Here is a 15,647-nt window from a genome sequence, read left to right on the forward strand (position 1 = left end):
TTCAATTTTCAGAAAGGAAATAACTATCAACCTAACAGAATTCTACTGTAGCCAATACATTAGTTAAATATAAAGATAACAACATCTTCAAACAATGTCTCAAAATACTTGCCATTTTAAAAAATATCTTAGAATATGATACATCAAAGTCATTAAGTAAGCAGCAAACAAACAAAAGGGCAGAAAAGAGAATTCATAAAACATAAAATCTAACACTGGAGAAAGGGAATATCTAGGAAAAAGATGAGATAATCTCATGTCACAGCTGAAAACTAGATATACAAACATCTGCTAAACTTGGCCCAGATTCTTATTTATTCTCACATTGATTTAGCCATGTACTAATAAAAGTTTTATTCTCTCCTTCATGCCAGGTAGCATTTCTTTTTTGATGTATTTCTGAGAATGCTGAGTAAACTATAGCAATTTTAGAAGCAGAAAGCACAAAGTAGCCCCAATCTCCTTTACAATGTCCTTCCTGGATGTCCAGTACCTGTCCTAGACCACAGTTCTCCCCCTAGAGAACCTTGATTTTTAGATTTACTTTTGACCTTATGCCCTGGCTTCCTCAAATGGTTACCTAGAAATTGCTCAGTAAAGACTGTTTCCAAATTACCTTCTTTGGAAAGCCTAAATCAAATAATGATAATTTGTCTTTCCTTAACTTTGTGGAGTAATAATTTTCATACTAATATTTCATGTTCATTGGTGTATAATTAGTGGCTTATACAATGTTTTTTTTTAATCATCAAAAAGCCAAAATAAGAGGAAAGGCAAAGATTTGCCAAAATACGCCAAATTAATAACAACCACAAAAATCTCAAAAAAGGGTCAAATTAGGAACACTAATTTCAGATAAGTTGTATTTGTCATGAAATGGAGGATCATTGCATGTTGATAAAGTGCACAACTCATAATTAAAATATAACAGTCTTGAACATGCTATCTTGTTGTGATATAAGTTAAAGCATATTGACAATCAGCATTAGAATTTATGAAACAAATGTCATTTAGAAATGGGAAGAAATACAGCTGTTCTGGGAAATTTTAACTCAACAATTAAATTGAATGAATCTTGAATTGAATGAAGTTATATACTACTTTTAAATATTTGGATGAAATGCACTTTTAAAGAAAATATAGCTTATCAGAACTAAAACAATAAGAGAAAAATCTAAATAAGCATTTATAGAAATTGAGTTAAAATAGCCAAAAATTATTTCCCCCAAGAGACTCTGAAGTCAGATGGTCACAATGGCAGATTTTCTTAACTTTTCAAGGAGAAAAAGATAGGAGAATATATATAGTCTCATTTTTGAGGTATAAAAATTTTAAAATATCAAAATGACTTACAAAAGGCATAATAAACAAAATTAAGCAGGAAAAGACAAGCTTGGAAGAAGAAAAGAAAATTGTCAACATATGAGACAAACATTTAATATCCTTAATATATTATGTAGTCTCTTTTAGAGGTCAAGTAAAATTGTATCACATATAATATATTATGTAGTCTCTTTTAGAGGTCAAGTAAAATTGTATCACATATAATAGAATAAGAGCCATAATACTGAACAAGTTATTCTGGGTAAATAGTTCATCAGGAGAACCACGAAAATCTTATTTGATAGCTACTATTCACAGAAATGCAAATTGCATCTACAAAATTCCTAATTTTGAAGATCAATGAAGATTAAATACAGTAATTATGAATGCTCTGAAAGGTGGGAAACACAAACTGCCAAAATCTTTTAGGTAAGAAATCTGGAAATGTAAAGCAAGAGACATAAAATTTTTCATATTTTTTGACCATAGAATTCAATTCTAGAAAATTATCCAAAGTAAATAATTATACATGCTCAAATTGATGCATAAGAGCAGACAATCTGGTTGTTTTCACAAGCAAACAATGAGAAACATTACATATGTACATCAAAAAGTGAGTCATTTGCATGTAAGGTGATTCATGCCAATAAGAAATTCTTTTAGCCTTTGGAAATAATACTGTGTAAGAGTAATCAATAAATGAGAATTTTTGTAGTATAGTATTAAACTGAAAAGCTGATATAAAATTATATATATATATAGTACAATCCAATTTTAAAAGTCTGAGTATAAGTTAATGTGGTTTTTTTGTATACAACTGTACATAATTGCTAATTGAGTGATTGAATTATAGCTAAATTTTATTTTTTGCACACCTTTTATTAATGTTCTACCAATATTTTTATTCAAATCGAGTAAACATTATTCCAAACAGCAAATTGAAATCTTCTTCAATGGAATTGGCAAGCAACAAATACGGAGTGAATGGTTCTCCAAGGCATTTGATTGCTATTATAGACTTAGTCTTCTTACTAGCAGAAGAAGCCCAAAATAACCAATGAAACTTGTTCACACAACTGTGCTGACAATGATATTAATGCCTAGAACAACACAGCAGTTAGCTCAGGGAAAACCATGCTGGGTTCAACTCAATGAGAACCAGCATAGAGTAAAAGCAAATGGAAAAAAATGAAACTGACAAGGAAAGCAAATGCTAAATTCAAGCTCCGAGCCTGGGTGGGCACTTTGGGTGGGAAACTAACCTCTCTAGAGTTTGGGTTCACTAACCACAAGTGGAACAGAGATTGGCAGAGCAGGCACAATTAAGGCAAATAGCTGCAAAAGTGTTCTGCCCTGTGAGCACCACCCTGAAACATGACTAACCACCTGAACAAAGGAAAACAGTGCCCAGAGTTTCTCTACTCAGGAAAAACTCTAAAAAGCAGGAACTAGAGCCAGGTGCTGACATGTCCCAAAGATCAGAGGCCAAGAAAATAGCAAAATATCCGATTTGATCAGATTCTCATTAGACATTCTAACTCAACTCTTGAATTGGATAGTTTATTTCTAAGGACCACTTATGAAAGAGGTCTAAGTATAGCTTTATTTTAAAGCTATTATATGATGAGGTTATTTTCATGTGGTAGCAGACACTGCTATATTATAATGAGCTACAGCTGACATATTGGAAGAGAGAATACTTTAGGCTATGCAACAGCAACTATAAAAATCTGATATTTTCTTATAAAAGTATATTTTCCATTCTCAAAGTTCTGAGGAGATCCCAGGGTTCAACAGAGCAATGTTCTGCCTCATGGTAGCCCAAGAATATAGGTTTCTTCCGGTGCCAAAAGCAAATGATATATCAATGTTGGAGGATACAGACTGGCTAACAAAACTCAAGAGAAGCTAGAAAATATGGGCTTCCTTTGTATTTAAAAAGAGAAAATCCTGTTGTAAACACATAGTGTGGAGCCTGCTATGTATTCTAGGCTATCCCATGTAAGTAGAGAAGAACACTCAATAATTTGATTACAATAAGACAGCTGACAGTTGGCTCTGTCATTAATGTTTATTGAACAAATAATCAATCAGCCACTGCCATTGATGTTTATTGATCAAATAATCAATCAAATGTGTGTATTTCATATGTCAGATGAGTGTTATACTATTATCCCTAATAAAAAATGGATACTAAAATTCAGATAGCAGCAGTACTTTCAAAACAACACAGGAAATCAGCTTAAAATTATTGAAGATATTATTTATCTTCTTATATTTGTATTTGAGAATCAGTCTTAGAATATAATGTTGGGAACATTTATTTAAGATTGTCTATTTATTAATGTAAATGAAAAAGTTTGCTTAGCATAATACCTAGGCATGATTTATTACACTCTTGATAAGTATTAATTTTGACATTTTTATTACCTAAGGAACACAAATGAGAAGGTGACTCCTTAAAACAAAACCATTTCCATATATGACATGGTTAAGCTCTTAAGAAATTCTTCCTGAAAATGATAAAATTGATTTAAAAAGAATTTAGACAATTGAATGATGAGATTCAGATACCATAAATGTGTAAAAAACCTGAATCCAGCCTTCAGGCCCAAATCAACCAAGCTTCTAATCCAAGTTAAAAAAAAAAAAAATAAGCAATTTTAAAATTTGACATCATTTAGAGACAAGATTTAACTAGTCCTTTTCATAGATTGTTCTACTCCCAACTAAGTAGAAATTTCTCAACAAACCTTGTTTGAATACTAATTATGATTTTATCACTTTTCTTTATTGTTAATTGACTCCATATTAATGTAATTACCATTATATGGTGATTTCCACATTAGATCATGCAGAATTAATATGCTGTGTGATTATTGCCTAGGCTCAGTGTTTCCATTTCATTTTACCTTCCACTAACCGGCACCAAGAGAATATTACCAACCTTAAAATAAATTGTTCCTGGGTTAAAACAAACATCTCGTTATAAGATTATCATTGATTTAGGCTGAATGTGTATGCACAACTGTAATCCCAGCCTTCAGGAAACTGAGGCAGGAGGATCACAAGTTCAAGGGCTGGGGTACATAATGAGATTGTCTCAAAAATAAAACTAAAATCATCATCATTGAGGATGAAAACAAATTAATACACTAAGTTTAAAAGATAAAAATCTAAACTACATTGTAGGCATTTCATCCATAATGGTATGACATGATTTCTTCTTTGATACTAATGGCCTAATCCATTCTAACAAAGAAAGATTTAGAAGAGGAACAAGTTCCAAAGGCAAATGCCATTGAAAAAGTATTCTAAAACATTGCTCTTCAGCAATTATTCTTACAGCAGCCAGAACATAGCTTTCATTTGTCTCTAACTACAAAATAAAACCCACAAAATTTATAAAACTCCAGTAAATAATATTTTCAAATACCTATTATGTGCTTAGCCATACTGGTCTGTGAAAATACAAAAATGAATGTGGCATTTTCATGCTGGTATTGGCATAAACACATTTAGTCAAAACCTGATACTAAGTCTGATAAATTACTGCTACCTAAAAGATTATTCCCAAAGAGATTAATTAATGTTATGATGTAATCAAGAATTGTGCTTATGTAATAACTAACAATCATTGTTAAGCTCCTATAGTAATCTGGACCTGAAATCAACCAAATATATAAAATTATCTTTTACTTTCATGATGATTTGGGGAATAATGACTCCATTGTAAGGCCGCCCTGATGACTTCTTTATCTGCAGAAAGGCACCATGTACATTGAGATGCTTTGTTTCATTATATTAAATGAAAAGTTTACACTTGAAGTCTGTCCAGTACTCAGTACACATGCTCCACTATTTGTCCTTAAGTCTAGGGATTTCCTTCAGTTGGTATGAATTATAGGAGAGGTGCCTAACACCCAGACTGAGTGAATTATTCTAGCTTATGGTGGTGTTGGAGAGAAAAGCACATAAACCAGAGGATGTCATTAGACCAGTGACAATGGAGGAGAAAATATCCAGCGCTGACAGCCCTGCTCACTTGCAAGCTGATTGGTGTCAGCCTGCAGAGCAGTACAGACAGAATGGCTTAGGAAGGAGTTTGCTGCATCTGGAGAGAAAGGAAGTGCAACAGCAAAAAGAGAACGAAATATTGTATGTCTGTGTTTGCTCTACCTCAGAAAAGCAGACACAATGAATCTACAGTATGTATAGAGAAGGAACTAACCACATGTATTAATACAGTCTTTGTGTCTCAGCTGTAAAACAGGCTCTGGACTTATAGTTAAAGTGGCTGCACAGATGGGGCTTTTCCCCCTTTATTTGCAGTATTCCATATTCTAATTATGACTTGCACTACTTCTGGCATGAAAGCAAGGCCACTGATGTGGCCCCAAGAGTAGGCAGGATAAAAAGCTCAGTCCATGAACTCATGCGGCTGCTCTTTTCCACTTCCCTTCCCCTCCCTCTGCTAATTCAGTCTGAATTTTTTTGACAACATTTGGAACTCTTCAAGCTGTCTCTGGTTGCTTTTCACTCACTGAAAGGAGATGGAATCTTCTGAAGTAACTCAATAGTTACTGCTGGGAGAGGAAGCATAGATTGATCAAAAACATCATACAAAAACTCCACAATTATATAAAGTGATAATAACTGGTTAGTGTAAAACATAACTTGCAAGGACTAATGAGCTTGTCTAGGACTCCATTGCAGGTACAAGATCATGAAGCATAGGTCTTTAACTCATGTGGTACTTCCTTTTGGCTGTAAATATTGGGTTATCCAATTGTACTCTATAAGGGAATAATACCATAAAATTAATGGTACTCACTAAATGAAATGTTCAAGTAATCTTATTTTAATTTTACTATTGCTTGTAAAGCCTTTTAAATATCTGTTCTTTCCTAATTGGTATCGAACTATTAAAGACTAGAAGATACATTCAACATTCTATCAAATTCTTATAAAGAAAAAATGTTCTTAACAATTAAGTAAATGTCATATAAGCTACATAGCTATAAAAATAAAGGAAAAATCCCACATATTGTTATGTGTTTGAACTCTTTGGATATGCTAACATAATTCTTAGGTAAAGTCTTTCATTTCAACAAAATCTTTTAAAAGCATTTGAAGTGAATTGTTCTCTTTTGCTCTGCTAAAGTCATCTCCTTCACAACTCAGAATCTCAGTAATGACTTTAGCCATTTGATAATCAGGAGCACTGCTATACTCATTCATTTGTCCAGTTACTCACTCAACAGGTATTTACTGAATTTCAGCTATGTGCCAGGCACTATTCTAGCAAATTTGGTAGTTAACAAAATAGACTAGAGCACATATTCCACTGAAAGAAGAGAGATACCTGAAATAGATAAAACAAACAAGTAAAATATATAGTAGGCTAGACACCACTAGGTGTGATGGAAAAAATCAAGAAAGGAATATATAAATAGAAGGAATGGAATTTCAAATATAGTGGCCAGGAAATGCTTCACTGAGAAAGATATTTAAACATGTCAATAAAGAGGACATCGTCATGTTAAACAAAATAAGCCAGACTCAGAAAGACAAATATCACATGTTTTCTCTCAAATGTGTATGTATGGGTGTAGCTAGATAGATAATTTTCATATATGAATAAAAAATGAGAACTGTGGGGGTACAAGTGGGATGGAGGAAGGAGAGGGTGATGAGGGTTGAGTATGAAGTACACTATATACATGTATAAAAATAGCATAATGAAACCCGCTAAAATTGTAAAACACAAGCTGGAGTGGGGCAGGTGGGACAAAGAGTAACAGAGGGGATGACTATGATCAAAGTACCTTATATGCATATATGCAAATATCACAATGAAATCTCTTTTATAAGCAATATTCAGCAGTACAAAAAAGAGAAGATAGGAATGTAGTCATAGATTTATGGTGGAAATTTGTTCTATAGAGGAAACAAGTACAAAAGTTTTGAAGCCAGATGACGTGTGAAGTATGAGAAAAAGAGCAAGATGGTCAAAGTGGACAAAATGGAGCAACCAGTAGAAGATGATCACAGAGCCTTAACCAGACCAAATTATGTGGAATAATATAAGGACTTTGGTTTCTATTTTGAGCCAGTTGATATTTCACCTATATGAATGACCTGTGTAAACTTATGATTAATAAGTTTGCTGCACTGATAATAAACTGCTGGGATGAAAAGGTAGAAATGAGGATGCTACCTATAGTAGGTAGTGTTCAGACAAATTATTGGACAAAATCATTCAAACAAAAATGATGATGACTGTCCTGACATAATAGCCATGAAGAAAGCATAAATCCATTAAATTATAGGTGAATTTTAAAGTTAGAATGAGCAGTACTTGTGACAGATTTGGAAGCAGGTCATGAGAAAAGGGGGTCACTGATATAAATTCAGGGGTTCGACACAAAAAATGATAATATGGAGTGACTTTTACTGAGATGGAGAAGAAAGTAAGAAACAGGTTTGGAGAGAAAACTGGAGTGTAATTTAAGACTTGCTAAATTTCAGATGCCTACTAAATATCTAAGTGGAGAAGTTCGGAGTTGAGGAGAAATGCCCAAACCAGAGCTATCCATCTGGGAATTGTCAAGAGAGTAATGACTTTTGAAATCATGAAAAATATGAGAACGATCAAAAGATGAGTATAGGAATAAAGGAAAAGAAAGTGAAGACTAAGCTTGGTGGACTCCAGCGATTTGTGGTCAGAGAGATTTAAAAAATCCTCAGAGGAGACCAAGAAGGAGAAATAAAATCTGAAAAATGTGGTATCCCAAAAGTCATAGAAGGAAACTTTTAAGGATTAGACAGTGATCAACTGTACCAAATCCTGATGATGGCCCAAGTAAGATGGTGAATAAGAAATAACTGCCAGATTTAGCAAAATGGAGTTCATTATTGTCTTTCCTAAGAAAATTTCATTAGAGTGATATGTTAGAGAGTGTTTAAGAAAGAAGATAGGAGAAGAAAATTAGAAACTCAGTGGTAGCTGACAGGGAGGATGGATTCAATAAAATCCTTTTTCACATGGGAGAAATAAAAACATGTTTCAAGGTTGATAGAAAAGATAATGGGGGTAAATGATAACAGGAGAAAAAGGAATATCTTGTGGAGAAGAAAATGTAAGCATTCTCCTGACAAATGAAGGGTTTGGCTTTGGATAAGAATACCTTAATGTCATCCATTGTCCCGGAAACACAGGCAAGTGGTGGTTAGTTACTATGCTAGGTGTTATGGACGCTCCAGCTGATGGCTCCTATTTATCTGGAAACCAGGTCATTGGCCAGAAGTTAGGATTTAGAAGGAAGCATTATATGCTTGAGGAAAGAAGGAAAAAGAAGGAAATGTTTTTCAAGGAGTAGACCAAATGGACTAAGGAAATATAGTACGATTGTCAGGCAGCATTTAGAGCCCACTTGAGATCAGAGGTCATAAATGATAATCATTGTGGTTGTGTTTCTCTGCAGCCACTTTTAGCTATTTGGAAAGAAATGTGGAGTAGGAAGAGAAATGGATTTAATTGCAGGTTGGCCATGAAGGAAATTCTGCAAGACAGGCACACTGCAAAGAGAGAGTTATTATAATTATGGGTCATAAAATGCAAGGTGAGTAAATGAAGGGATGTAAAGGTGTAGTTAGAGACAATTGAGAAGGGTTTGGATCAATTGATTTCAGCCTGTATCATATAAATAGGCACAAGCTGGAAAGACAAAGGCAGTGGTCAATGAGAGAGATGCCTAAAATTGAAGTTTTTGGAAAAGTTGACAGTTTGTACTTGTTTGTACAATAAGTGATATAACCATAGTACCAATTGTGTTGTACAGATGGAAGGTGATAATTTTGGAGGTGAGGAGGTCAAGGAACTGAGAGTCCAGATGGATTGGAATGACTACATATATTTTGAAATTATCAATAATTAAGTCAGGAATAGTTTTAATTAAACAACTTTTATCTAAGAAGTAAATTCATGAAGGAAAATGGGAGAGTGACCAGGAAGTCAATAAATGAGTACAACAAGGAAGCGATATACAGACTCATAGCTAAGCATTGAAGTTGCAAGGATTTATTCATGAAGGAGAATGGATTACCTAGACGTGGTGATGAGAAGAGGTACATCTTCCTCATCTCCAGGCCCAAGGATAGAAGAGTGTAGGGGAGCAAAGAGTCACTTGTAAAAAGAGCTCCAGTAGAAGCAGTGTCCTCTGAGAAGAATCAACTTCAATTACAGGCGTGGTCCTGAACCTTGGCAACTCAGGTTATTAATAGAGAGATAATAGCTAGATAGCTAGATAGATGTTGATGGAATGACAGATTTTCTTTTTTATTTATTTATTATTGTTTTATTATTCATATGTGCATACAAGCTTTGGGTCATTTCTCCCCCTGCCCCCACCCCCTCCCTTACCACCCACTCCGCCCCCTTCTTCTCCCCCCAACCCCCTCAATACCTGGCAGAAACTATTTTGCCCTTACCTCTAATTTTGTTGAAGAGAGAGTATAAGCAATAATAGGAAGGAACAAGTGTTTTTGCTGGTTGAGATAAGGATAGCTATACAGGGAGTTGACTCACATTAATTTCCTGTGCGTGTGTGTTACCTTCTAGGTTAATTCTTTTTGATCTAACCTTTTCTCTAGTTCCTGGTCCCCTTTTCCTATTGACCTCAGTTGCTTTTAAGATATCTGCTTTAGTTTCTCTGCATTAAGGGCAACAAATGCTAGCTAATTTTTTAGGTGTCTTACCTATCCTCACCCCTCCCTTGTGTGCTCTCGCTTTTATCATGTACTCAAAGTCCAGTCCCCTTATTGTGTTTGCCCTTGATCTAATAGGACTGACAGATTTTCAATAAGTATTTTTCAGTTTTACTGACTAAAGTTTTATCTCAAATTATCATAGAAGGCCTGCCATAAGATTCAACCTAATTTTTCAGACAGTTAAATTACATGAATGACATTATTTATATCCTCACTTATGTGATGAGAAAAGTATATACAGACATTCACATGAATTTTGCTTCATCCCAAATACATTGATAAAACATAAATAAGAAGGAAATAAACTCATTCAAACATGTTTTTGTATTCTCCAAAAATAATAAAAATCAATCCTGCTTTGTATATATATATGTCAAAGCATCAAAATTCAGTGCATCAATAGGTACAGCTCTGAGATGGTGTTGACACATTGCAGGCAGGTCAGCCAGCTATGGACATATTTCCTGCCATCCTTGTAACCTCATGCTGCATCTTTTGTTTTGATCTTCCTCCATAGCCAAGAAGACCTGAAAATTCAGTTATTCTACCATGCTAGTAAGCAATGTCACCTAATATGTATGAGTCACTCTGCTGGCTAATGGATACATGGAAGTGAATGGTACCCAAACTTCCTAATGTTTGCAATCTTCTTACTCTTATGAAGAAAATTAAATATATATGAATGAATCCACATAAATCTAGGGGTGGAATTTAACTTACATTTGGCTATGTCTTTCTAATTTTATTTCCTTGCAAGCCTTTGTGAAAATTAATGATATGCAAGAGGTTTTACAAAACTTGGACCGAAGTATCAAATCACAAACTTAGAGAAAACCAGTTTTTAGATAAATGTCCTGTGATTTTGAAGATCAAAAGTTATCACCCCAGATATTGGGACTGGGCAGTTAAAATCGACTCACATATTTTAATTTTGTCATATGAATTCTAAGAATACAGATGAGATTAAAGAACAAGAGATTGAGGGCTAAAAAAGAGACAAAGATGGAACTAGAGAAATTAGTGTTGGTATAGTAAGAAATGAAAACCCCTAAAGCAACATAGCAAAGAAGAGTTTCCCTTAAAGAATAAATAGGTCTTTGTTGAATTTAACAAACTCTCAAAGGACAGATTCCTGGAGATGTCTAAAGTTCTTCATTTAATGTGAAAATACTTTACACTTTCCCTTAAAGAAATCGCCCCACTGGCAAGGAGCCAGAGCTTGCACATTTTTTGAGGCACCACAGGAAAAGAGAGCAGAAAGAAGACAAGCACTTCCAATTCAGGCTGAGGAAAGAATGTTCAGAGTTCTCATAAGGTGGCAGTTCTGGGTCTTGATTAATGAGTCCTCCCATACTCCTGGCCTTTCTGCCCCCTCTGCTGCTCCACAGTTTCAATTTTCACCCCAAATCTGGAAGTGCCTCCTCAGTGAAGAAAGCCCTGGGATGATTGGAGGGAATAAAAGGGAAATGCAGATATTAGTGCTACCTGGCCTGCAGGAAATTTGAACTGTATCAACTGAGATGGCCCAAAGAGTTGTTGAAATGTAAGATAAAGTTTAGAATTGGACAACTATGGCATAAGCATGAATTTCTTCTTGAAGCAGGACAGAGAGGTCAGAGTCTTAGTTAAAATTTATGAGTCAGCAGGGCACACACAACTATCACTTTTGTATTGTGTCCTGTTCCAGACTAAGACTTCTCTGAGTCACAGCCACAGTGAGGTCTTTCTGTTTTTTAATCTCTTGAAAAAGACTTTCTGTGCCATTTGGGTGCCTGAGCTGAGAAAGCTCATTTGTGGGTTATACTTTATTTCAGTATGTGAATATGAACTCATGGACGTATGTAATAATAATCATAATAATAACAATGACACTATTTTCCTGATAGCTGCTGGACACTATTTAGGTTTTATAAATATGAAATCATTTAATCTCTCCAACATGGGTACATGTTTTGTTTTAATTAAGTTAGTGCAGAAACTGAAGCACTAAGAATGTTTGTGACTGATCCCTGGAAATGGTAATTCTGAGATCTGGTAATAGTATAGCTCTGGAGTATGTGCTCACAGATACCAAACCACCTGCTTCTCTCTTCTAATGGAAACCATGATAATTTTCAAAGATGAGAAGATGCTCCATTCAAATAAACTAAATTTTATAAAAGTAGGAAAGAATGAACTATTAGAGAAGATAGCATAGAATAGTGTTTAAGATTGGAACTGAGTTTGAATGCTGTCTTCTGCCTATTTCCAAGATGTGTGACCTTGGGCAAACAGCAACCTCATTAAGACTCAGCTTTTCTATCAGTGGTATGGGGGTAATAATAGTAAGATTAGTATATAATTAATGAAACTACATTTATTAGGCAATTAGACACAAATTTAGCACACTAAATTATAACAAATGACTATAATCAAATTATGAAGTAATCAATCACATGGCCTTTAGCATATAGTCTGTTAATGAACTATTAATCTTGGAATTCTTCTGGACCATTTAGTTTATAGTTACTGTGTCCCTGGAGCAACAGTTGCTTGTAGTCAGAACTGTGGCTTCTCATACCAAAAAACAGATCACCCCAAGTCACTGATGCTCAAGCTGCCAAAGACTTTGTGTTTAAAAAGAATGGTAGATGGCTTCTATGATTTAAGACCAAGGATATTTTTCCACTGGAGTGATTCAATGTGCATTGTGTGTGCACATGTGTTCTACTACAGCTGGAGACTCAAATGACTATCAGACCCTTTGGTGTGAGTTCAAATTTCCTGAAGGTGTTGGAATGTCTGTAAAACATCAGATACCCTTTTGCTTGCATTTTTTTTAAACAAATATATTTTAATTCTCTGCTGACTTGACATTTCACTTTATTTAGGGGACATTTGACAGTATCTTTGAAAAGTTGATCATAAAAAATAGTTTTTGAGTTTCTGGCGGGTAGCTGACTTTCCTATTCAGAAGTTATATTTAATTTGTTTATATCACAAAAATCAGTCATTGTGTTTATATTATAATCCCTCCCCCCAAATCTAAAATCTTTATTCTTGTTCTAATACTGTTAGTCATATTTTGTAGGATTATTGGTGAGCCACTGTCATCACCCTAACAATGTATTTTTCCTAGTTAATTTTCAGAAACTTTCTTTTCAGACTTATGAAACATTACCAATATAAATGCTAGGAGGTTTTTTTAAGCTTTTTGAAAATTGCAAAGTAGGTTCTTTGGACCTCCTACTATCACACTAATCATGTTTATTAAAGCAACAGGAAAGAAACCCTCCCACACTGTTGTGCTTCAAATAGTGAATTGTAAGTCAATGGTTCCCAGCAGCTGCCTCTGTATTTTAGATAATGTCTGCAAATTAAGGCATAGCATATGCTGTGAAAATGAAGGGATTTAGAAAAGTGATCATGTTCAGTTACACCCTGCATTTTCATTTTTAACCAGAAACTGAAAACACAAAAAATATGCATCAGTTGAATCAGCAGCAGCAGTGAACATTGTAGGCAGTTGCTTATATAGCGTGTTTTGAGGGGGCATATAAAAGTTCTATTTGACCCAATTATTCCCCAGCATAAGAACTCTTACTCCTTTTGACATGACAGAAAATCTGCCATTAGAGTCACTCCTATGAATTCTGAACCTAATATTAAATCAATGTCTCTAGAATACTCTCAACAATACAATATATGTTATCACATTCTTCAGGATAGGCAGCTTTATGATATAATAGCAAATTACCTTCATATTACAATGACATAATACAACAATGAATTTTGTTCGGGTTCACACTAAATTTTTATCACTGTAACAGAGAAAGCTGCTGTTCAGCAAGTCATTCAGAGACTTTTCTCATCAACATTCTAAAAGAAAAATGGATTCTTGAGAGATACTTGAAGGAACAATTAGGTGCTTAAATCTCCCCGACTTCTACACCAACTCATTGATCAGCACGAGTTGCATTCTGCCTACAACCACAAAAGGACAGCAAGTACATCCTATATGTGCCTGAAGAAGAAGCTCAAAGCTTTTGGTTGGAACACTAATAACTAACAGTTGCTTTAAAGGATGACTTTTCATTTGGAAATAGCCTTTTCCTTCCTGATACAGAAATTCTGAAGGGTAAGTACTAGGTGAGCAGACGGGAAGCAGAGAAAGCCTCAAGAAGTTTAAATGTTTCGTGAGATGAAAGCCAACAGAGAGGATCCTGTTTATTTATAAGCAAAGAGCAGGAATTAGAAAGGCAAAAATAAAGGGGAGAGACTATTACTATGCAAATTTAGTCATCATCAGTTTTGCTCAAAACTACAGTGTTGCAATTGATGTGAGGCTTGAAAATGTTAATATAACATACTTTGAAATTATATAACTTAAGCAATATTACCTGTGAGAAGATTATCATCAAAAATGTAACTGTTTACTTTTATGACATACTACAAATAACATAGGCAGATCATTCATCATGTACTTCACATCAAGTGGAAATACTTGAAGCCAGGCATCATGGTGCACACCTGAAATCCAACATGAAGGGTGCTGAGGCAGGAAGATTCCCAGTTCAATGACAGCCTGGGTTACATAGTGAGACCTTGACTGAAAAAAGAAAAGAAAGAAAATTGATCAAAGAAAAAATAAAACAGTTGAATTTGAAATGTACATACACTAAGGCTTTTGCTTGTTTATAACTATGTGTAGGTAATTATGTTTTAAATAACCTCTGAATTCACTAATATGGACAAACTAATAGCCAGAAAATCAATTTTCCATTGAGAACTATAAGCAGCAGTTATATTTCAGTGTGTCTGTTCATTCTTAAGTGTATCTTCAAATTAATTACCTTTTCATAATGACTGTCCCTAATTGTGTAGCTACCCATGAATGCTAGATTACTCATTGTTTCTTGTGTCTCAGCTATTTCCTTTTATTGATGGATAGCAATACTTTTAATTTCTGCAAGTCATCTGTTTGCAAATATTTGTACTGTTCCCTGTTTGTCATGAGGCCACAACAAATAAAAATGCTTTGAATATTTAGGTATAAACTTTGCATAGAAATATGTTGTCATTTCTTTTGCGTGTATATGTAGGAATGAGATGATTAGGTTATAGGAAAGTGTTTCCTACTTTTTAAGAAATTGCCAAACCTTGTTTTCTATCCCTCTGAGCATTGTGTGAGAGTGCCAATTGCTCCCTGCCTTCACACACACTAGTACAGCCCATCTTTTTTTAGTCAGTCTAATAGGTGTGTGTAGTACCTCATTGTGGTTTTAATTCTAATTTCTCTAATGTTGAACATGTTTCATGTTTATCCAACATTTATAATCTTTTATAAGGTGTCTACTCAAATCTTTTTTTATTCTTTGTTTATTGTTTATCTTGCTTGTAATTGATTTATAAAAATGACACATTCTTGATACAAATCCTTTAATATATGTGATGTGAGTTTTCTACTAGGCTATGACTTGCCTTTTCATTTCCTTGACTGTGGTCATAGAATAGACTTTAAAAACATATAAGATTTACATCTTTAGCTGGATATTACCTTTTCTAAAGAAAGG

Source organism: Castor canadensis, chromosome 2, assembly GCF_047511655.1.
Source record: "Castor canadensis chromosome 2, mCasCan1.hap1v2, whole genome shotgun sequence".
NCBI lineage: Eukaryota > Metazoa > Chordata > Mammalia > Rodentia > Castoridae > Castor > Castor canadensis.